The following is a 24,637-nucleotide window of genomic DNA, read 5'->3' as shown; positions in this document are numbered from 1 at the left end:
CAGATCTCGGAAGGAAAGAAGGCCCATTTGATATTTGAAGTGTAAATTTTGCTGGAAAAGATTGCACACGCCATATCTTATTTGCAGAGCTCCTAAGGTACCAGAGCGGCAGAAATCCCCACAAGAGACTCTATTTTGCAAACTAGATCCCTTGGGGAATTTATCTAGAGGTGTGTTAAGCATTCTGAACACATAGGTGCTTCACAGAACTTTTTAAAATGTTTATGTGAAAACAAAAATTGCATTTTTTCTGCTATTTTAGCCCCAATTTTTTATTTTCACAATGGATAAAAAGAGAAAATGGACCAAATAATTTATAACGTAATTTCTCCTGAATGCGATGATACCCATTATGTGGCCAAAAACTGCTGTTTGGGAATATGGCAGTTCTCGGAAAAGAAAGAGCACTGTTTGATATTTGGAGCGTAAATTTGGCTGGAATAAATGGTGAATGCCATGTCGCATTTGCAGAGCCACTGACATGACAAAACAGCAAAGTCCCCCCATGAATATCCACATTTCGGAAACTAAACCTCTCAAGGAAATCATCTTGGGGTGTATTGAGCATTTCTACATTTCACAAAACTTTATAACCTTCAGATGTGAAAGGAAAAAAACTTAATTTTTCCCACTGAAATATTATTTTAGCATCAAATTTATAATTTCCATGAAGGGATAGAGGTAAAATTGGACCCCATATTTTATTATTCAATTTCTCCCAAACACAGTGATACATCTTTATATGGTCAAAAAATAATGTTTGGGCACATTACTAAACTCTTAAAGCAAAGAATTCTATTACATTTTTGAAACGTAAATTTGGATACTGTGTTGCATCTGCAGAGCCTCTGAAGTGTCAAAAAAGCATAAACACCCAAATGTGACCCTATTTGGCAAACTAAACTTCTTAAGGAATTCATTTATTGGTGTGGTGAACAATTTAACCCACAAATTATATCCGATAATTTTATAAGATTGGGCTATGAAAATCCTATTTTTTTCCACTAAAATTTTACTTTAGCCTCAAACTTTTAATTCACACAAAGGGTAATAAGAGAAAATGGACAGGACAACTTACTATGCAATTTTTATTGAATTTCATATGTGGTTGTACACTACTGTTTGAGCACACAGCAAGGATTGGATGGGAAGGAGCGCTACTTGGCTTTAAGAATGCAAATTCCATTTGAAGAGATTGTAGGTTCTATTAGTTGATCTCCTCAGATGCCTGAGGTGCCAGATCAGAAGAAACCCCTACAAGTGATCCCATATTGAAAACTTCATTACTTAAAGGGGTTGTCCATTACTAGGACAGCCCCTATTTGATCTGAATATTTGCCCTTGTTAAAATAAAAAACACCTATACTGACTTCCCATTCCAGCGCTGTTCCAGTGGAGTTGGCACTTGTGTTACTGAGGCTCACGTAAGGTTGTGGTCCTTGTACTTCTAGCAACATTCACTTGGTAAATTGTTAATTGTGCTCTTCTCACTGCAGCAATGGCAAACATGTTTTATTTGAGGGATGTTTGAGACTTGTCACTTTTCCAGTCTTGGTTCTACGAGTAATGCAAGAAATAGTACCTGAATGACGGTTTGTTAAGCTAGTGTTTTTAATGATTTATTTTCTGATTACTTTTATTATAGGGCTGGTATCGCATTCTTGTGTTCCACACTGAATGCTTGCATTGGGTTGTCGTTGGTGTAAATCTCATAAAAATGAAATTCAGATGAGACCCCCAATGGAATCACTCACTACAATGAGTCAGATGGAGACACCTTGGACTCCATTTGGCTCTGTTCCCAAGGGTATCCATCTTTTTAGGTGTGCAGAAAACTGTTGTTGCCTACACTTGTGCACTAAAAAGACATCTAAAATGATGGGACACCACTGGAACTGAGACCAGACGGTACTCCATCTGCCTCATTATAGTGAGTGGTTCTGTCAGGGGTGTTATATTACGGTTAACATAGAACCCTGACCTATGCTCTCAGTGGAGAACATAGAATGAGCTATAAACTGAACCTTAATCATTTTTTGGAAGACAGAATTAACAAATGTGTAGAGAAGGAATTTACAGCAGTTTTGGTGGGTGATTTAAGTGCTCAAGTAGGGTTCCAACTCGTAGTGCAATAGTAGCAAAATATTATTATTTTGATTATTTATTTTGTAATTTTGTATGTTTTCACACAGTTTTGATAATAGTCTAAATAGACTGAAACGTTATATTGTGGATTGCCAAGAAATTTTCACACGTCTTTAAAGAGTGATGAGCGAATACATTCGGCAGTATTCGTTACTTGCATGAATAGTACGGTATTCGGGGTATTCATTACTCTGTGAGTAATTAGGTATTTGCCTCGGTGACCCTCCCAGCATGTTTGGTGCTTTATTTGCAGTAAATGAACATGCTGGGCTGGCTTGCCAATCACAATAATGCTGAAGCCATCTTTGGTGTGGCATTACTGCGATTAGCTTCCCTTCCAGCATCATAGGCACTATTTAAAGTCTGTCGATGCCATCTTATGTACATTGCAGCTGGAAACAGCGTAGGGAGAGCATGGTTTCAGCATAGGGACAGTGAAAGGAGTGTAGGGAAAGTGATAGGAAGTTACAGTGAGCGTTATTTATTCCCAAAAGCTCTTTTAAAAGCTGAAGATTGTCAAAATTAGTTGTTTGTTAGGTGAGGATTTAGTAGGGAGAGATTTAATATGAGGCAGGGAGGGTGGGTGAAAGGCAGGCACCTGGGTGTTCTCATCATTTCAAGAATGTGCTGCAGCGCTCTGCTATTTTCCACTTCAAATACCTAATATTTGTCTAACAGTTGTGCGACTGGTGCAATCTGGGTAGAGATAATCGTATGTGACAATTTAGCAGGGGCAATAACCTTCATTACTCCACGTTTGGAGTGAGTCAGCAAGACGACTGAAAAAAATCATAATTTTCTATTGGTTTAAAAAATAGCATATCTTTATTTAGCAGTTGTGCGACTGGCAAAATCAGGGTTCAGATAATCTTACTTGACAACTTAGCAGGGGCAATAATTGTTATTACTCCGCATTTGAAGTGTGTCAGTAAGATGATTGAAAAAAAATCATAATTTTCTATTGTTTTAAAAAATAGCGTATCTTTATCTAGGAGTTGAGTGACTGGCGCAATCTGGGTACAGATAATCTTACGTGATAATTTAGCAGAGGCAATTATCTTCATTATGCCTCATTTGAAGTGTGTCAGCAAGGCGATTGAAAAAAAATCCCAATTTTCTATTGATTTAAAAAATAACATTTCTTTATCTAGCAGTAGTGCGACTGGCGCAATCTGGGTAGAGATGATTGTACGTGACAATTTAGCAGGGGCAATAGTCTTCATTACTCCGCATTTGGAGTGAGTCAGCAAGACGATTGAAAAAATCATAATTTTCTATTGGTTTAAAAAATAGCGTACCTTTATCTAGCAGTTGTGGGACTGGTGCAATCCAGGCACAGATAATCGTACATGATAATTTAGCACGGGCAACAAACTTCATTACTTCGTATTTGGAGTGTGTCAGCAAGATGATTGAAAAAAAATCATAATTTTCTATTGGTTTAAAAAATAGCGTATCTTTATCTAGCAGTTGTGCGACCGGCACAATCCGGGAACAGATAATCTTACGTGACTATTCAGCAGTGGCATTTATCTTCATTACTCTGCTGTTGGAGTGTGTCAGCAAGGGAATCGATAGGGAGTACAAATTTCACCATTGCACAACGTGCCAAGTTTTCACAAAGTACAAAACATTAGACACGTGGGGTATACATACATGACCAGTAAGTACTTGTTGCAGAAACAGGAGGAGGAGGAGGTGATTTCATGAATAAAATGGGTTTGGATGGTAAGGGATGGATGTTAAGACAACTTCCCAAACAAAACATTTGGGCTGTTTTTACTTTTACATTCCTTTCCTGTCGTCCATAGGGCTTACAAAAGTCATTGGAAATCCAGCCCTTGTCCAATTTTAGAGGTGTCAGCCTGTCTGCACTTTCCATTGACAGGCATGTGCCCCTATCTGTTATGATTGCACGAGCCAAACTAATTATTTACTCAGACAACACACTTTCAGCACAGCATGGCAGTACCTCCAAGGTGTAGATGGATAGGTCAGCCCAAATGTGGAGCTTGAACAACCAATAGTTAAAGGGCACTGAAGAATCAGGAAGGATGCTGGTATGGTCACTTAAGTAGTCCTTCACCATCTTGGTCAACTTCTCTCTCCTCGTCATAGTTACACCCACAGATACCCTTGATGATGTGATGGTCTCATGAAAATGTGTCAGTTGGTGGATATTCCCCCCCGAGTTGCACCTGGTGTGCATGGCCCTCCACAGTAATCCTTGTAGGTGAAAAAAGCTCTGCCTGAGGGTAATATTTTTAGCAAGTCTTCCCCAACAGCCCTCCGGCATACATGCACTGAAAATGGTATGTCTACCTCCGACATGAGAGAAGCAAATTTCTCCTTGTACCATGAGTCAAGAAAGGTGCACAGCCAGTATGTCATGTTCGAGAAAATGTGTTCACACAAGGGTCTTTAGAAAGGCATCTGGACATGAACTATGCCATATATACAAAAAGTCAAACGTTCACTGTCCTCACCAGGAAAAATACTAACCATCCTCTCCTCCTCACGATGCATAGCCTTCTGTTCCTCATCTTCAGGCCATCCATGCTGGACAAACATGAAGCTGGGATTGGGAGTCACCACTGTAGTGCCGAGCTAAAACTCCTGTTCCTCCTCATCCTCTTCCTCCTCCTGTTCCTCTTCATCACCCAACGTGGCTTGAGAATATTGTGTGAGGCTGGGCTGTGTGGTATCAGCCACTGTAAAATCTTGCTCCATAACCACCTGCTTTGCATTCAAAGCTTCCTCTTCTGCAGCGAACATTTTAATATACAGAGCAGCAAGATGGTTCGCTGAAAATAGCATCATCAGCGCTGACCATCTTGGTGCAGTACTCAAACTTTTGAAGAACCTCAGAAATGTCATCGATCCACACCCACTCAGCAGTTATGTGTCGGGGCTGAGTGTTACTCTGATGGGCATTGAGAAGCTGGAATTCAGACACTGCTCTCTGCTGCTCACTAAACCTTGCTAGCATATGATCTGCCTACCACCTCAACACATTTATCTAACTATCCCCATGTTGCCCATTCAAAATTTTCTTCATAACCAGGATCCTTGTATCTTGTTCTCACATGCTTTATGCATTTAATAGCCCTTTGTGTCTGTACTTTTACACATACTGGTTGGTAACCGGTTTGTGCAGCATTACATGAACACCCAATTTCTTACATTATGGCTGGTCAGAACAATGAAAGCAATTGTTACCATCCACCTTTCGTATCATCCCTATTTCCTCATAGATTGTAAGCTTGCAAGCAGGGCCCTCATTCCTCATTGGTATCTGTTGTTTATGTGATTATTGTTATTCTGTAATGTCTTTTATTGTTGTACGAGCCCCCTCTAAAATGTAAAGTAATATGTTGGTGCTATAGAAATAAAATTTTTATTACTATTATTATTATTATTATTTAAGTTTGAATTATAGCATGTGGGCAGGTCACAAATCAGATGGTGACGAGGCAAATTAAAGCGCTGCTGATGCAAAGCTAGTCTGCCAAAAGCCTGAGATGACTTTTGGAAATGTGCTCTGACATGTCGTACCTTGGCAAGTAGGTCCGGCATGTCAGGGTATGTTTTTAAAAAATGCTGTACAACTAGTGTTGAGCGATACCTTCCGATATGCAAAAGTATCGGTATCGGATTGGATCGGCCGATACCGGCAAAATATCAGATCTCACCGATACCCGATACCAATGCATATCTATGGGACACAAAATATCGGAATGGTTCCCAGGATCTGAAAGAGAGGAAACTCTCCTTCAGGCCCTGGGATCCATATTCATGTATAAAATAAAGAATACAAATAAAAAATATTGATATACTCACCCCTCCGGCGGCCCCTGCTCTTAGCGGTGCCTCCGTTCCTAAGAATGCCGAGTTAAGGACCTTCGATGACGTCACGGCTTGTGATTGGTCGCGTGACCGCTCATGTGACTGCTCATGCGACCAATCACAAGCCGCGACGTCATCGCAGGTACTTCACTCGCTCATTCTTAGGAACGGAGGCTGCCGGTTGCAGCGGTTACAACCAGGGCGCATCAGAGGGTGAGTATATCCCTATTTTTTATTTTTATTCTTTATTATACACATGAATATGGATCCCAGGGCCTGAAGGAGAGTTTCCTCTCCTCCAGACCCTGGGAACCATACACTGGGAACTTCCGATTCCGATTTCCGATATCACAAAAATATCGGAACTCGGTATCGGAATTCCGATACCGCAAATATCGGCCGATACCCGATACTTGTGGTATCGGAATGCTCAACACTATGTACAACCAGATTCAGCATTTGGGCATTCATGGTACATGTTTACCAGCTTGCCGAGCTTTAAAGCCACCACCAAGTTACACTCATTATAGCACACATCCAGACCTGGTTAGAGGTTCAGCGTGGAGAGCCACTGATCGGTCTGTTCTTTCATCGCCTTCAACAGCTTGGCTGCATTTTGAACTTTATCACCTAAACAGATGAGCTTCAGCAGAGTGTGCTGATGCTTCACCAAGGCAGTGCTGCAGAGCTTCCAGCTGGGGAGAGATGGGGAGGCTACTTTCAGTGAGGAGGAAGAGGAAAAACAGAAACTATAATATGAGGAGGTTGAAACCCCAATGGAAGTTGGACCAGATATTCTTGGTGTGGGTAAGATGCGTGATGTCCCTGCCTCTCACTCTGTCCCAGACTCTGCCAGGATCAGCAAGTGTGATAATGTGTAACATATGATTATGTAACGCGTTGATGGCACATTGTGAAAAATAGTATCGGATAGTAATCCAGAGGTCTTGGAAAGACTCAGTCACCCAAAAGGAGATATGGCAACATTTCCAGGGCTACCAATCTGGCTACATGGGTGTTTAGCACTTTGGCCTGTGGGTGGGTGGGTCGATATTTCTGCTTTCTCTTAAACATCTAGGGCAGGGACATGTGAACACTGCTCTGGGACAACGAACTGGACATGGTTGCTGACTGTTGTGTCTGTGCAACTGCAGTTTGTGGGCAAGAGGCATCAGCACCTGCTTCATGGACAGCACATTGGGAAGGCAATTACATGGGAAGGGGCAATGGTTTGACCCTCAGACAGAGTTTGTACCCAGGCGTTCTGCCCACCCACTGGGGTGCTTGGCTGTCATGTGCTTTTGCATGCTGGTGGTGCTCTGGTTGGCAGTGTTCTTGCCTCTTCTTACTTTGGTTTGGCAGATGCTGTAAATTACAGTTGTTTTGTCTGAAGGAATTTCAGAAAAAAACTGCCATACAGTTGAACTACACACCCTTGGCCTGTTTTCTAGCTAAATGCAGGTGGCTCTGTGAAATGTAAGCCCTCAAGGGCAGGGTCCGTTCCCCTTTGTATCAGTCTGTCATTGTTAGTTTGTTTACTGTAAGTGATATCTGTAATTTGTATGTAACTCCTTCTCATGTACAGCACTATGGAATCAATGGTGCTATATAAATAAATAATAATTAAGGAATGGTAAAGAAGTACAACACTGGTTCTCACAAATGTCAGGAAGGGAAGAAGCTGCTGGTGATGTGACAGGTTCTGTGCCTATTCCTGTCTGAATAATGTACAAAATATCTAAAGTGATGTGATCACCACGCTACAAGAAAACAGTACTAGAAAATCACCTAATGTGTCAACATCCCAGTAGTGTAAATGCAAGTATTAAAGCACTTAGGTAATAGGCTCTGGTAACACTTTTGCTGTAGGTTTTATGATGTATCGCACCGTAGGTCAAAAGTTGCGGCACACTCATGTGCAGGGAGGTGAGGGCTGGGACAGCATCCTCCCATTGCTGTGGCCCTCATGGGTGAACAGAAATGATAGCTGGTGGCGTGCTCTGGCCTGAAGTGCCACTGATACTGTCGGGAGGTGCGTGGTGTAACGTGACGTCACCTACAGCAAAAGTAAGTGTTACCAGAACCCATTACCTAAGTGCTTTACTACTTGCATTTACACTACTGGGATGTTGACACATTAGGTGATTTTACCAGTACTGTTTTGTTGTAGCTTGGTGATCACATCAATTTGAATAAATAATAATAATAACAGTTGACCGAGTTCTCCCACTGGTCAAACCACTACCTCTTCTTGCCTATTTTTTTTTGGTGCTATGGACCAATCCCTGTGTGCACTGCTGTGCTCGCTAGGCGTGCCATTCTGCCAGGTTGGCTCAGTGGCCTCATCATCGGCCACATCATTTTCCAATTCCTCAATCTGATCCTCCTTCTGAGTTCCGAATTTAGGCTGACCTAAAGGCAACTCAGCATTATGATTATCCTCCACCTCTTCAGACATGAATTGACCTTCCCCAAGGTGTCTTTCTCCTGGGCGTGGGTGCTCAAATGTTTAGGCATCACTGCACTCCACTTCCTCATGACCCTATTTAATGGTGCACGTTGAGAGGCCTGACAAATTACAAGGAAACGTAAACAGTTGTTCAGATTTGCCAGCGTTGGGGTCATATGTCTCCCGGGACTCTTGGTGGTGGGAGGAAGGAGGACCAGGTTGAGTATTCAGAGGCCTAGCCTCTTGGCTACTGAGACTGGACCGTGTGGAAGACTTTGTGGTGCTGCTTTTTAACACACTGGAGCCTTTGTCTGCCATTCAACCCACAACATCCTGGCAATTGTCTAGGTTCATCAGTGGTGTACCAAGCTGACCACATTTTGACAGGAAGCTATAATGAGATCCAGTCACCCTCTGATCTGTAACACGGCCTTGGTGGGTACCACCACTTCCACATCCCTTAACATTACCCTTTCTCATATTGAATGCTTTATGCTTATGAAAAAAAAATCCTGGCTTTATTTTTGACAAGTACCCTCACAGAAGTGTTATGTATTTGCTTTTGAAAGATGACATTCAGAGAGCTGTAACTTTTTATTATTGTTGAATAAGCCATATTACAATTTGTTTTTATCGGGACGATTTGGCATTTTCATTTAGACCATTTTTTTACATATGACTTTTTTATCTCTTTTTATTAATTTTTTTGTGTGTCCGTATGATGAGAAAGTGACAATTTCGGTGTTTTTCTTTTATTATTATTTTTACGGTGTTTGCCATATAGAACAAATAATGTGAAAGTTTTACAGATGGGGCCATTCCAAAACTGGTAATACCAGTTATGTGTACATTTTTAGTTTATTCTTGCTTTAACGCAAATGCAATTTTTTTTAAAGTTTTCATGTCCTGCAAATTGTTAATTGGATTGGTTAATAAATTATACAACATTACAAATAATCTGAATTGTGGACCTCTCTTTCACTCCTCAACATAGAAAGTGAAACATCAGGAAGAAAAAATTGAGGAATTATGAAAATAATAGAATCGATGGATATGTTAATGATATGCAAATGATGAAAAAAATGGAAAAAAAGTTTTACAAACAATTTGATTTTTCAGTATTGAGTACAACGTAGTTATAATTAAGTACAAGCTAATCTATCAATATGGTGATTAATGGTTGTCAGAAGAGTATTGTGTTTTTTTAATGCAATTGGTCATGAAAATCATCAAGATCCACTCTTCATATTTCCCTTTGCGATTGTCAACTAATGACAACAAGTCTAGAGTTGATAGCACATTTAGGCTATGCAGGCTGCTCACAGTGGCATGAGAAACATGCTTTATGTTGTCATGTTGATCAATGGCTCCTGGGATAGTTTGGAGAAATAATCATACCACTGGTTCCATGACTTAATCAATGTAATGCCGATCTGTTAGTGTACCTCGAATAAAGACTAGAGGGATCTGACGACCATACATTAAGCCATCCCACAACATAATCCCAGGAGTAGGACCAGTGTGACATTCCCTTACGAAGACGTCTTCATGGCGTTACCTACATGGACTCAAGACCAATTACCAACTATCATTGCATCCAAGTGAAAGAGTAGCACATCACTGAAGAGAATAGACCTATTTTACAGCCTCCATTGCCATCTTGCTTTGCACCAGGATAGCCTTTGAAAGCACTAGAGTGAGGGAAGAACACCTGTAGTTGGACATCTGGCTCATAGCCCAATTTTGAGCAAATGCCTTCTCATGGTTTGTGAAAACATTTACACCTTAACCTTGGTATGTGATATCCAATTTCACTTGCCGAACAGAATGGATCAATAATGAAACCATTGGTATGGCCATTTTTCCAAAATTTCTCATGAGCCGTTTTGCAACACAATACCAAATCACATGTTGCCTATGCTACTGTGAGTAGTCTGCATGGTGTAAAAATTCTACCTTAGCTTACAAACTCTCCAAATTTGTCTTACATTCTTTCTGGACTGAAATTCCAAAGGTGGCTGCCATAAGAAGACCTTGATGGTTTGCGTATCAAATTGCATTCAGAGTTGGTGTTGAAATTTCATTGTTGAGGAGTGAAATAACATTTGCAACCCAATGCTATGTTTTTTTAATGGAAGACTCTCTTCATGCCTTAGACGAAAGAGGGGACATACCTCCAGACAAGTACTCACATTAAAATGTACTTACTCATTATTCACATTAAAATGTATTTTTCATATCTGTATACTGTATGTTCATTAGCAGTCCTAATGCAGCTTCATACAGCATAAACATCTAATCTTACTTGTAAATGCAGGTTACATATATTTTTTTCAGTTTGTAGACTCTGTTTAACTGTTAGTGATTCAGCTCATTATGCATTATATCGTTCATACAGAGCCTTATCTTTCTCACATATTCCACTCTTCTCTCTCACCCGGTAGCCAGGATATGGATTTTACTTTGCGAGGATTTATTTACATCTGTAACCTGTAACAGGAATTTAATGAATGAATATTAAATATTAATGAATATAGAGCAAGAACAAGGTAATATAATATATTGCAAAGTTGGTGATTCTGGCATGGCCAATTGATTCATGAATGCCGTAAGTTATACCTAATTACTTGCTGCCATTCCCCAGTAGCTGTACAAAATAGGATTTTGAAATAAGGACATAAATGATATAACGTATATACATTAAATGTTTGTTTGTAACTATCCTAATATGTATCTGTAGGATCTATAGAGATATATTCTCCTTGAAATCAGCAATTCGCATGGCGGTTATTTGATCATTTGTGAAACACCTTGCACTGAAGCTAAACAGACAATTTTCACTTTCAGCTTCTCTTTGATTTTCAATAACCCTTGAGTTTTCTTTGATAAGTGGCAGTACAATACAATAGCAAATGACCGCATTGAGGTTGCATGTAACTCAGGCCCTGTATAAAACATAATGATATATTGTTTGACATTGTATAAATGATTATCTTAGCAAGTAGAAATCCTATAAAAATGTTTAAGGATCTATATGTTATGTGCACAAGAGGGTCACATACATTAGATAAATTATCCAATTTTGTCAAAATCATAATTGTTGTGTTCCCTAAAATCTGACATTAAAGAAAAGAATGATCAGCTGTGTTGGATTTCAAAGATGTCTGGCAAAATGTTAATCACCTCTCATTAGTGGTGAATGACATCTATCGCATGCACAATCCTACTGATTCTTGTAAAATATTGGCTATTTAAAAGCAATTCTGCAAAAATATTAAAGAAGAAAAAAGTCCCATATTTAGAGGACACAGAGATTATCTAAATAACAAAACCACATGCAGTTTTACCACAAATTGCTTTGGTTCTGCTATCGAGTTTTCACCACATGACTTAAACAAGTAAACACAATGAAATAGTTTGTTTCACCTTTATTAGCTGAGTGGCCAGAAAATGCATCACTTAATGGTTCTTGGTTACAATTTACCCTAAAAAGTATTATCCTTAAAAATTACAAAAGTACTTAATGAAATCAATTTAATGTAATTTATACTTTTGTTTCTGGTAACATCAAGAAATTAACATCTACATCTTTTGTACTTATTGTTATAAAGAAAAAGGTACAAAATAAACAAAATTGTTATCTTTATATTTTTTCTTATTGTTTATTACTCATCAAAATATCAAATATAAAAATCACTGACAGTCCACACAATTGCCAGCAATAATATTCTAAAATGTAGCTAGCTTAGTAATATGTAGGCGGATTAGTCAATAGTTAGAATAATTAAGCTAACGAGGATTTAAATGGCATATTTTTAATCATATTTTTAGAAACACAGAGATAAATTCCTAAATGAAATGCAAAATAGTTTTCAGAGTCCTTCAAGAAGAAAAGGAAATAATCAAAAGTAATGTAGAGGATCATTGGTTACGAAAATGAAAAAGAACACATGTAAACATTTTTAACTGTGCTGCATGGGCCCATATTTATTACTGTGCAATTGTTTTAGTAAATCGGTTTTTAAAAGTAACTAAAATGTCATATTTTTTACATTCTTGTTGAGTTACAAAAGTGCACAGAACATTACCCATTTACAACTACAAGAAGACTTGTTCATAATTTGAGAAAGTTGTAAAAATTCAAGGTTCTCCAATCCATCAGCCAGGTCAATAGTCGCTGGTTGATGGAAGGAGGGCTTACAAATTTCTTACCTTCCTGGATCCCCAGCATGTCTTTTCATTAGCCAGGACTGGAGCGATGTCATCTGTTTGTCACACTGCAATGATGGTGAAACCGGGTGTATGTGTCCAAATCTGCGCTGCTGATAAAGATGAATGACGGATGATATTCTTCAAAGATTTATTTCAAACAAGTTAATAGTCAATGCATTTCGTGGTCATGCAGGACCTCTTCCTCAGGACAAAACCTTTATCCTCGGTCTCTGGACCTGTGTCCTGCAGCAGCTGATCCATGCTTTCTACATGTTGCTTTGTTGCAACAAAACAGGGTGAGAGTACCTCTCCCCCGGGCACCCCATGTTTTTAACCAGTTAAGACCCTATTTACGCTTTATTTGCTCTCCAGATTTTCTGCTTTTATGCTGCAATGATGATATTGCGCCAGCCGGGCAAATGAAAAATGGCATTTGGGATTCTGGAAGGTAAGAGATTTATGCACCTTCCAGCCAGCTGAGATGGCCAATGAACCAGAGTCTTGTGCGTGAATCGATCTGCTCAACTCTAGTCTTCATGCGTACACAGAACTAAAGTGAAAATATTAGTATTTCAATAAACAACATGATGCAATTATAGATGCAAAGATAAATGTGTAATAAATATTAAAGAAATAACAATGGACGAAAAATATCAAAAAATATATTTAACGCCTTAGTGACAGAGTCAATTTGGTACTTAATGACCGAGCCAATTTTTACAATTCTGACCACTGTCACTTTATGAGGTTATAACTCTGGAACGCTTCAACGGATCCTGCTGATTCTGAGATTATTTTTTCAAGACATATTGTACTTCATGTTAGTGGTAACATTTCTTCGATATTACTTGCGATCATTTATGAAAAAACAGAAATATGGTGAACATTTTTAAAATTTTGCAATATTCAAACTTTGTATTTTTATGCCCTTAAATCAAAGAGATATGTCACAAAAAATAGTTAATAAATAACATTTCCCACATGTCTACTTTACATCAGCACAATTTTGGAAACAATTTTTTTTTTGTCAGGGAGTTATAAGGGTTAAAAGTTGACCAGCAATTTCTCATTTTTACAACACTATTTTTTTTTAGGGACCACATCACATTTGAAGTCATTTTAAGGGGTCTATATGATAGAAAATAACCAAGTGTGACACCATTCTAAAAACTGTACCCCTCAAGGTGCTCAAAACCACATTCAAGAAGTTTATTAACCCTTTACGTGCTTCACAGGAACTGAAACAATGTGGAAGGCAAAAATGAACATTTAACTTTTTTTTGCAAACATTTTAATTCAGAACCATTTTTTTTATTTTCACAAGTGTAAAAACAGAAATTTAACCATAAATGTTGTTGTGCAATTTCTCTTGAATACGCCGATACCCCATATGTGGGGGTAAACAACTGTTTGGGCGCACGGCATAGCTTGGAAGAGAAGGAGCACTGTTTGACTTTTTCAATGCAGAATTGGCTGGAATTGAGATAGGATGCCATGTCACGTTTAGAGAGCCCCTGATGTGCCTAAACAGTGGAAACGCTCCACAAGTGACACCATTTTGGAAACTAGACCCCTTAAGGAACTTATCTAGATGTGTGGTGAGCACTTTGAGCCCCCAAGTGCTTCACAGAAGTTTATAAAGTAGAGCCATAAAAATAAAAAATCGCATATGTTTACACAAAAATGATTTTTTCGCCCACAAATTCTTATTTTCACAAGGGTAACAGGAGAAATTAGACCACAAAAGTTGTTGTGCAATTTCTCCTGAGTACGTCGATACCCCATATGTGGGGGTAATCCACTGTTTGGGCGCACCGCAGAGCTTGCAAGAGAAAGAGTGCCGTTTTACTTTTTCAATGTAGAATTGGCTGGAATTGAGATCGGACGCCATGTCGCATTTGGAGAGCCCCTGATGTGCCTAAACAGTGGAAACCCCCAACAAGTGACACCATTTTGGAAACTAGACCCCTTAATGAACTTAAATAGATGTGTGGTGAGCACTTTAAACCCCCAGGTGCTTCACGGAAGTTTATAACGTAGAGCCGTGAAAATAAAAAGTCACATTTTTTCTACAAAAATGATCTTTTTGCCCCAAAATTTTTATTTTGACAAGGGTAACAGGAGAAATTAGACAACAAAGGTTGTTCTGCAATTTCTCCTGAGTACGTTGATACCCCATATGTGGGGGTAAACCACTGTTTGTGCGCACCGCAGAGCTTGGAAGAGAAGGAGTGCCGTTTTACTTTTTCAATGTAGAATTGGCTGGAATTGAGATCGGACACCATGTCGCATTTGGAGAGCCCCTGATGTGCCTAAACAGTAGAAACCCCCACAAGTGACCCCATTTTGGAAACTAGACCCCTTAAACCACTGTTTGGGCGCACGGTAGAGCTCGGAAGGGAGGGAGCACCATTTGACTTTTTGAGCGCAAAATTGGCTGTGGCGTTTAGAGACCCCCTGATGTACCTAAACAGTGGCAACCCCCAATTCTAACTCCAATCCTAACCCCAACACTCCCCTAACCCTAATGCCAACCCGATCCATAATCCTAATCACAACCCTAACGATAATCACAACCCTAACCCTAAAACACCCATAACCCTAATCAGAACCCTAAATCCAACACACCCCTAATCCTAATCTCAACCCTAACCTCAAACCTAACCCTTATCCCAATACACCCCTAATCCCAACTCTAACCTTAACCCTAATCCCAAACCTAACCCTAATCCCAAATGTAACCCTAATGCCAACCCTAATCCAAACCCCAACCCTAATCCCAACTCTAACCATAACTTTAGCCGCAACCCTAGTCCTAACTTTGGCCCCAACCCTAGCCCTAACTTTAGCCCCAACCCTAACCCTAAATTTAGCCCCAACTCTAACCCTAGACCTAACTTTAGCCCTATCCCTAGCCCTAACCCTAAATTTAGCCCCAACCCTAGCCCTAACCCTAAATTTAGCCCCAACCCTAACCCTAAATTTAGCCCCAAACCTAACCCTAACCCTAGCCCTAACCCTAACCCTAGCCCTAACCCTAGCCCTAACCCTAACCCTAACCCTAAATTTAGCCCCAAATCCTCTAGCTGCCGGCCGGCAGATCATGGCGGGCGCACTGCGCATACGCCCGCCATTTTCTTACTGAAGGAAGAAGCCGGCAGCCAGGAGAGGACACAGGAGGACCCAGGAACACTGGTAAGTATGATAGGGTCCCCGAATCCCCCTATTTCTCTGTCCTCTGATGTGCGATCACATCAGAGGACAGATAATTACACATCGCTTTTTTTTTTTTGCGGTCGCCGGTAAACAGTTAATTACCGGTGATCGCAAAACAGGGGTCGGTAAAAACCAACCCCGATCATGTTCTTTGGGGTCTTGGCTACCCCCTGCATCCGAGACCCCAAAGATCTCCCAGGTGCTGGCCGGCGGGCGCACTGCGCATGCGCCCGCCATATTTTGGCCGGAAGAAGATGGCGGCGCCCATCGGGAGCCACGAGGAGCACCGGGGGAGACAGGTGAGTATCGGGGGGCTATCGGGGGCGATCGGGGACCCCATTACTCTGTCCTCCGATGTGCGATCACATCGGAGGACAGAGAAATGAAATGGCAAATCGCGTTTTTTGTTTTTTTTTACAACCGCCGGTAAACGGTTAATTACCAGCGATCGCAACTCGGGGGTCAGTAATAAAACCCCTAATCATGTTCTCTGGGGTCTCGGCTACCCCCGGTAACTGAGACCCCAGAGAAAATCCGACTCTGGGGGGCGCTATTCACTTTTTCTGTGGTTTAAGTACCCTTAACTGCAGCCGTTAAAAAGTGTATCGGCGGTCGTTAAGGGGTTAAAGCATATTGAATCTGCTATATATTATATAACAACACAACTATTATATTTGTGCAGTGTCCAAATCACTATCAATATAAGACAAGCTCATAAGTAACAAAATAAAAAGGACAGTCATTTCATTTTTTGTGATGATATAACATGCACAAGTAGACAGTTGAGGCGCCTTTATTGTATAAGAGAACGTTTATAAATTGTATAGTTAGCTCATATGGATTAAGGTGAACGACATCACTTATAATTATGCCCTCCCCCCAAAAAAATTATGATCTAAAAATTGTGCCTAAAGTGTAACATCAAAAATGTCTGGAGGTATGTGTAACTAGGTAAAGTGGCCATTCCTAAATGGCAAGACCAATTTCAGGCATTTGTTTTGGAATAAATAATATATATATTTTATTACAAACTCACATATATATTGACATGTAAAAGTTTGGCCACTCCAGATACAATTAATATTATTGTGATCAGTTAAGCAATTTGAAGATGAAATGATCTCTAAAAGGCCAAAAGTTAAAAAAAAAAAGCAAAATTGGAACAGCACAATGCTCACCGATGGGTGCCTGGCCTCCTGGGTCGAGTGGTCCACTCCTCCACCCAATATGTATGCAAAAAGAGCAAAAGAAGGCAGCACTCCAAATTCTTTTCAGGGTGAAAAAAGTGAGATTTATTCAGCCCACATCTCTGTGCGACGTTTCGGCTCACACTGAGCCTTTTTCAAGCAAAAAAAAAGCTTGAAAGAGGCTCAGTGTAAGCCGAAACGTCGCACAGAGATGTGGGCTGAATAAATCTCACTTTTTTCACCCTGAAAAGAATTTGGAGTGCTGCCTCCTTTTGTTCTTTTTGTATATATATATATATATATATATATATATATATATATATATATATATATATATATATATATATATATATAATTGTCTAAGAGTTTTTCTGTCTGTCTGTCTGTCTGTCTGTCCTGGAAATCCCACGTCTCTGATTGGTCGAGGCCGCCAGGCCTCCAATCAGCGACGGGCACAGTATCGATGTAGATGTCATAATGGTTGCCATGGCGACGATGATGTCATAAAGGTTGCCTCGACCAATCAGCGACGGGCACAGTCTGCCGTGAATTCTGGAATCATCATTGTCCTCCACTGCTGTCAAGTGCCGCCATTGTGTAGGGTGCGTGCCTGTGTCTCCCTGTATGGGCGGCATCTCCCTGTGTTTCTATCTTAGAATGGGTCACAAACAAAAATACGCCAATGAGGATGACCGAAAAGGAGCAGCAGCAGCAAGAAAACGACAACATCGGGAACAGGAGACACCACAACAAACTGCCGCCAGACAAGCCCAGGATGTGGAATCTCACAGACAACGTCGCCAACAGGAGACACCACAACAAACTGACGCCAGACAAGCCCAGGATGTGGAATTTCACAGACAACGTCGCCAACAGGAGACACCACAACAAACTGCCGCCAGACAAGCCCAGGATGTGGAATCTCACAGAAAATGTCGCCAACAGGAGACACCACAACAAACTGCCGCCAGACAAGCCCAGGATGTGGAATCTCACAGACAATGTCGCCAAGAGGAGACACCACAACAAACTGCCGCCAGACAAGCCCAGGATGTGGAATCTCACAGACAACGTCGCCAACAGGAGACACCACAACAAACCGCCGCCAGACAAGCCCAGGATGCGGAATCTCACAGACACCGTCGCCAACCGGAGACACCATAACAAACTGTTGTACAACAGGAACAACATGAACCTTTTACGAGGAGGTCGCACTATCCATTCACTCTTTGGGATACGAGTTCCAGTCAATGAAATCTCTATTTCCAGAATAAAATAAGACACATTTGCAGGAAGACTGTTAAAAAATGCACATGTTTTCATACTTGACGAGTGCACCATGGCACCCAAATATGCTTTGAGCTTAATTGACAGACTTCTGCGTGAAGTAATGACTACAAATGTTGCTGAAAAAAATAAAATTCGGTTCGGAGGTAAAGTTTTTGTCATTGGCGGAGATTTTAGGCAATACCTTCCAGTCATACCAAATGGAACAAGAACAGATGTTATCGAGTCCAGCTTAAAAATGGCTGACCTTTGGAAACAGTTCAATAAACTCCAATAATTAACAATATGCAATCTTCAGACCCAGAGTATAGCAACTGGCTTCTTATACTTGGCAACGGTGAACTTAGCAAAGAATACAACCTTGGAGAAGATATTATTGAAATACCAGAAGACATGTTGTGCACTGACTGCATCGTAACTGATGTTTTTGGACAATGCATTGAAATTGATGTGAACGACCAAAGCAGTGTTGAGAGGGCCTCTTCTCATGCAATTCTCTGTCCCAAGAATGATGACGTGGCTCTGCTAAATTCCCAGGTGATGGATAGAATGCCTGGTGAGTATAAGTTGTATAAAAGTGATGATTCAGTGGATGTAGACAATGAAGATGAACGAGAGCATTATCCAGTTGAATTTTTAAATAGTCTTACGCCATCAGGAATGCCATCCCATAGACTTCAACTGAAAGTTGGAACAATCATAATGTTGCTGCGGAATCTAAATACGAAAAATGGTCTATGTAATGGAACTCGCCTTATTGTTACTGGACTCCATTCTCACGTCATTCAAGCAAGAGTGATCACTGGATCAGCAAAAGGAGATAAAGTGTTCATTCCACGCATTGATTTATGTCCTTCAGACACGGGTCTTCCATTTAGGCTTCCGCGTCGACAGTTTCCAATAAAACCAGCTTTTGCCATGACAATAAACAAGTCACAGGTCAAACTCTACACCATGTTGGCATATATCTACCGCAGCCCGTTTTTGGTCATGGACAACTCTAGGTTGCATTTTCAAGAGTTAAAATGAGATCCAACGTCAAGGTGCAAGTTCTTCCTACCCCTTTACAAGGAAAGTTGCTTATAGGTAGTCAAAAGGTATTCACAAGAAATGTGGTGTACAAAAATATTTTGGCTTGATATTGTTAATAAATATATTATAGTGTCAATGTCCTTCTTTTGTCCGATGATTTATTTAAATACAGTTACAGTTCATGTAATGTGGTTTATATATTTGGATGATCTGTTTCATAATTTCATTCAATTGTGCTAAGTTCTATGACGTAGATGTCATAATGGTTGCCATGGCGACGATGATGTCATAAAGGTTGCCTCGATCAATCAGCGACGGGCACAGTCTGCCGCGAATTCTGGAATCATGCATATTCTGGACATGCATATTCTAGAATACCCGATGCATTAGAATCGAGCCACAATCTAGTATATATATATATATATATATATATATATATATATATATATATATATATATATATATATATATATATATATATATATATATATATATATATATATACATACAGTACAGACCAAAAGTTTGGACACACCTTCTCATTTAATGATTTTTCTGTATTTTCCTGACTATGAAAATTGTACATTCACATTGAAGGCATCAAAACTATGAATTAACACATGTGGAATTATATACTTAATTTCAGTTGTTTCACACTTTTTTGTTATGTCTTATATTCTGGGTTCTTCAAAGTAGCCACCTTTTGCTTTGATGACTGCTTTGCACATTCTTGGCATTCTCTTGATGAGCTTCAAGATGTAGTCACTGGGAATGGTTTTCACTTAACAGATGTGCCCTGTCAGGTTTAATAAGTGGGATTTCTTGCCTTATAAATGGGTTGTGCAGAAGTCTGGTGGATACACAGCTGATAGTCCTACTGAATAGACTGTTAGGATTTGTATTATGGCACGAAAAGAGCAGCTAAGTAAAGAAAAACGAGTGGCCATCATTACTTTAAGAAATGAATGTCAGTCAGTTGGAAAAATTGGTAAAACTTTGAAAGTGTCCCCAAGTGTAGTGGCAAAAACCATCAAGTGCTACAAAGAAACTGGCTCACATGAGGACCGCCCCAGGAAAGGAAGACCAAGAGTCACCTCTGCTTCTGAGGATAAGTTTATCCAAGTCACCAGCCTCAGAAATCGCTGCAGCTCAGATTAGAGACCAGGTCAATGCCACACAGAGTTCTAGCAGCAGACACATCTCTACAACAACTGTTAAGAGGAAACTTTGTGCAGCAGGCCTCCGTGGTAAAATAGCTGCTAGGAAACCACTGCTAAGGACAGGCAACAAGCAGAAGAGACGTGTTTGGGCTAAAGAACACAAGGAATGGACATTAGACCAGTGAAAATCTGTGTTTTGGTCTGATGAGTCCAAATTTGAGATCTTTGGTTCCAACCACCGTGTCTTTGTTCGATGCAGAAAAGGTGAACGGATGGATTCTACATGCCTGGTTCCCACCGTGAGACATGGAGGAGGTGTGATGGTGTGGGGTGCTTTGCTGGTGACACTGTTGTGGATTTATTCAAAATTGAAGGCATACTGAACCAGCATGGCTACCACAGCATCTTGCAGCAGCATGCTATTCCATCAGGTTTGCGTTTAGTTGGACCATCATTTATTTTTCAACAGGAAAATGACCCCAAACACATCTCCAGGCTGTGTAAGGGCTATTTGACAAAGAAGGAGAGTGATGGGGTGCTACTCCAGATGACCACCAGACCTGAACCCAATCGAGATGGTTTGGAGTGAGCTGGACCGCAGAGTAAATGCAAAAGGGCCAACAAGTGCTAAGCATCTCTGTGAACTCCTTCAAGATTGTTGGAAGACCATTCCTGGTGACTTCCTCTTGAAGCTCATCAAGAGAATGCCAAGAGTGTGCAATGCAGTTATCAATGCAAAAGGTGACTACTTTGAAGAACCTAGAATATAAGACATCATTTCAGTTGTTTCACACTTTTTTGTTAAGTATATGATTCCACATGTGTTAATTCATAGTTTTGATGCCTTCAGTGTGAATGTACAATTTTCATAGTCATGAAAATACAGAAAAATCTTTAAATGAGAAGGTGTGTCCAAACTTTTGGTCTGTACTCTCTCTCTCTCTCTCTCTCTCTCTCTCTCTCTCTCTCTCTCTCTCTCTCTCTCTCTATATATATATATATATATAATATATATATATATATATATATATATATATATATATATACATATATATATATATATATGTCTTAATTGGAGGTCAAGATAATGTCTTGAAGACCAATCAAAATTTCAATGAGTGCTGTTCGTAGGATTGCTAGAGAGACAAATCAGAACCGGGGCTTGACTGCAAAAGACCTTTAGAAAGATTTAAAACTTAAAGGAAAAAGGAGGAAAAAACCATGATGTAACTAGGTAAAAAAGCAAAAGTGCACTTTTGCTTTTTTACTTAGTTACATCAGGGTTTTTGCTTACTTTTTCTCATGTAGGTTTTAATGTTTTGTGGCCAATGTGAACATGCGTTTAACTTCTGCATGTGTACCAACTGAAGTTAAGCTCAATTTTTGTGTTTTTTTCTTTAGAAAGATTTAGCTGACTCTGGAGTTGTGATACATTGTTCTACTGTTCAGAGAAACCTGCACAAATATGGTCTTCATGGAAGAGACATGAAAACAAACCCTCTCCTGTGTCCTCAACATAAAATTCAGTGTCAAAAGTATGCAAAGGAACATCTAAATAAGCCTGATGCACTTTGTAAACAAGTCCTGTGGACCGATGAGGTTATAATAGAACTCTTTGGCCACAATGGACAAAGCTATGTGTGGACCAATATTGCCCTCTGTACCCAAATATTAACATCAGCTCTCAGCCGTCAGCTTTCACTTTACTGATTATGAAGATTACGAGGGAACCCCACTAGTTTCTTTTTAAATTTTTTTAAATTTATTAAAAAAAACAGTAACGTCACATCATAGCAACTGTTTTTTTTTGCTGTGCAAGTGATAGTGCTGGACTGATGAATGCCCGCGAGTATGGCACTTGGCACTTCGGCATTCAACTAAAAACACTAGCGGCTCCTGCACGTTTACTATGTGCGCACATAACCAGGATGTACAATTACAGTAGTCGGCATTAAAGGGGTTCTTTGGTTCAAACACACTGATCCATGGGTTCAACAAGTCAGCGCAGCCGTCTGCCAGGAAATTTTAGAGGACTTCATGCTTCCCTCTGCCAACAAGCTTTTTGGAAATGGAAATTTCATTCTCCAGCAGGACTTGGCACCTGTCCACACTGCCGGGGTGTGGCCAACTTTTTCTGAGCTGGAGATTGTATATAAAGCTCCCCAGGTTGGCGTTCTATTGGTTGGGCCCAGTCCTGGTGTCTGCCCTTATTCACACTGAGGTCAACATTGACACATGGTAAGGTTTTTAACCCCTTCACGCCGCAGCTGTTTTTCATTTTTGCGTTTTCGTTTTTCGCTCCCCTCCTTCCCAGAGCCATAACTTTTTTATTTTTCTGTCAATATGGCCATCTGAGGGCTTATTTTTTGCTGGACGAGTTGTGCTTTTGAACGACATCATTGGTTTTAGCATGTCGTGTACTAGAAAACGGGAAAAAAATTCCAAGTATGGTGAAATTGCAAAAAAAGTGCAATCCCACACTTGTTTTTTGTTTGGCTTTTTTGCTAGGTTCACCAAATGCTAAAACTGACCTGCCATTGTGATTCTCTAGGTGATTACGAGTTCATAGACTCTTAACATCTCTAGGTTATTTTTTATCTAAGTGGTGAAAAAAAATTCAAAACTTTGCTAAAAAAAATAAATTGCGCCATTTTCCGATACCTGTCATGGTTCCCAATGGCAAGGGAACGTAAAAAACACATAAGTAATGAACGAGCTCTCGGGTGATGGAAACTCGAGTTGACCGTGAGCTAAATCTACCACACAACTTACAGTAGCCAGGGAGCATACCTACGGCTTCCTATATGCCACGCGCCAGCCGGAGGACTAACTACGCCTGGTAGAGGAAGAAACAGACCTGGCTTACCTCTAGGGAAATACCCCAAAAGATGATAGCAGCCCCCCACATGTAATAACGGTGAATTTAAGAGGAAAAGACATACACAGTATGAAAGTAGATTTAGCAAAGAGAGGTCCACTTACTAGATAGCAGAAGGATACAAAAGAGGACTTCACGGTCAACTGAAAACCCTTTCAAAAACCATCCTGAAATTACTTTAAGACTCCTGTGTCAACTCATGACACAGGAGTGGCAATTTCAGCCCGCAAGAGCTTCCAGCTACAGAGAATTACAAAAACTGCAAACTGGACAAAAGGTACAAAACAAAAGGACAAAGTCCACTTAGCTGATCAGCAGACTGGTAGCAGGAACATGCAACCGAAGGCTCTGGTTACAATGATGACCGGCAAGGAAATGACTGGAGAGCAAGGCCAAATAGGAAACTCCCAAACACTGATGGAAGCAGGTGAACAGAAGAAGCAAAGTGCAAACAAGTCACCAGTACCACCAGCAACCACCAGGGGAGCCCAAAAAGCGGATACACAACAGTACCCTCCCCTTAAGGAGGGGGCACCGAACCCTCACAAGAACCGCCAGGGCGATCTGGATGAGCCCTATGAAAGGCACGAACCAAATCCGAGGCATGAACATCAGAGGCAGTTACCCAAGAATTATCTTCCTGACCATAGCCTTTCCATTTAACCAGATATTGAAGTCTCCGTCTGGAAATACGGGAGTCCAAGATCTTCTCCACGACGTACTCCAATTCACCCTCCACCAGCACAGGAGCAGGAGGTTCAGTAGAAGGAACCACCGGTACCTCATATCTCCGCAACAACGACCGATGGAACACATTATGGATAGCGAAAGATGCCGGGAGGTCCAAACGAAAGGAAACAGGGTTAAGAATCTCCAAAATCCTATAAGGACCGATGAACCGAGGCTTAAATTTGGGAGAAGAAACCCTCATAGGGACAAAACGGGAAGACAACCACACCAAGTCCCCAACGCGAAGGTGGGGACCAACACGACGACGACGGTTAGCAAACTGCTGAGTCCTCTCCTGGGACAATTCCAAATTATCCACCACTTGTCCCCAAATCCGATGCAACCGATCCACCACTGCATCCACTCCAGGACAATCCGAAGATTCAACCTGACCAGATGAAAAACGCGGATGAAACCCTGAATTGCAAAAGAAAGGAGAAACCAAAGTGGCAGAACTAGCCCGATTATTAAGAGCAAACTCCGCCAACGGCAGAAA

The sequence above is a fragment of the Ranitomeya variabilis genome, chromosome 3, assembly GCF_051348905.1.
Source record: "Ranitomeya variabilis isolate aRanVar5 chromosome 3, aRanVar5.hap1, whole genome shotgun sequence".
Taxonomy (NCBI): domain Eukaryota; kingdom Metazoa; phylum Chordata; class Amphibia; order Anura; family Dendrobatidae; genus Ranitomeya; species Ranitomeya variabilis.
This window is presented reverse-complemented; position numbering follows the sequence as displayed.